The sequence below is a fragment of the Rhincodon typus genome, chromosome 40 (assembly GCF_021869965.1).
Source record: "Rhincodon typus isolate 14 chromosome 40, sRhiTyp1.1, whole genome shotgun sequence".
In the NCBI taxonomy this organism is placed as follows: domain Eukaryota; kingdom Metazoa; phylum Chordata; class Chondrichthyes; order Orectolobiformes; family Rhincodontidae; genus Rhincodon; species Rhincodon typus.
The window spans coordinates 1599277-1600441 of NC_063371.1; the positions used below are offsets into that span (position 1 = coordinate 1599277).

Consider the following 1165-nt stretch of genomic DNA (forward strand, 5'->3'; position numbering starts at 1 on the left):
AAGCAGACAGTGAAACATTGCCGCAGTAAATCCCCAGCCTTTGCGTCTAGCACAGCCACAAGCTGCTCTATCAAGTAGACACATCGCTCGGAACAAACCTTGCTGGAATGGAGTACAGCTCCCAGCTCCTCGCTCTCTCTGAGTCTCAGGCAGACAGCAGACTACCGGAGCTCCGGCTGCTCTGACACAGCTTGCAGCTGCAGCCAGCCCCTCCTCTGCAATGACCAGTCCCCTGTCCCTATCCCTGTCCCCGCCTTCTCTTCCCTCCCCCACCACCGGACCGTGTCCGAGCCTCACAGCATCCCTGCAGTGGAAAGCATTCACTGATCCTCCTCGGCTATCTCTCATTCATCCCCTTCACAATCTGCGAGTCCCATTGCCTGTAAACCACAACTCTTCCATCAGAACGTAAAGGAGCAGAATTAGGCCATTCAGCCCATCTATTCACCTCAGATCACGGCTGATCTGATTATCCTCAACTCCCACTTTTCTCCATAACCCCTGATTCCCCTTCCTGATGAAAAATCTCAGCAGTGAATGAACTTAACGAGGCAGCCTCTCTCAGGTAAAGATTTATTGTCACATATATCTGGGGAGGTATGGTGAAAAGTATTCTGTTGCCACAATCCGACGCCATTTTGAGGTACAGTGAGGAATAAATAGAGTGTCATTAAATAGAGTGTCATCTTCATTAACCAAACCCAGCTCCAGGACTGCTGCAAGGTCCCCGGCCTGTGCCTACCATGACACGACCCTCTGAGAAATTCCTTCTCCTCTCTGCCTTCTTGGGCAACGCCTCATTCTGAGATTAGACCCCTCAGATCCTCCTTGAGGAGAAAATCCGACAAGAGGTTTTCGAAATCACGAGGGTAGACCGGGAGGAATTTGTTCCCGCTCGCGAGGCGATGTGGAAACGAAGCGAAGGCGATGGGAGTGAGAAAGGATTCAGCCAGTGGATAGTCTGGCTTCAGAAAGTACTGCCTGGGAATGTGCTGGTTCGTTCGGGGGGGGTATTCATTGGTTATCCAGATAAAAATAATGGGAAAGGATTTGGAGAGAAGGCAGGAGGTGGTCACGAGGTAATAATGCTCATTTAATAAGCCAGAACAGACACAGTGGGCCGAATGGCCTCCTGCTCCGCCACAACACCACTGAGATTCCTCTG

The 1165-nt window shown here is 51.2% G+C and overlaps 1 protein-coding gene across 1 annotated transcript in view; it reads right to left on the reverse strand.

The window, feature by feature from the left end:
• Positions 1-154, reverse strand: part of LOC125487324 (protein phosphatase 1 regulatory subunit 3C-like) — a 24692-nt gene extending 24538 nt beyond the window's left edge. Inside the window, exon 1 of the mRNA XM_048618460.1 lies at positions 99-154. The gene's annotated coding sequence lies outside the window, so the exon portion shown is untranslated. The remainder of the gene's footprint in view (positions 1-98) is intronic.
• Positions 155-1165: the final 1011 nt, after the last annotated feature.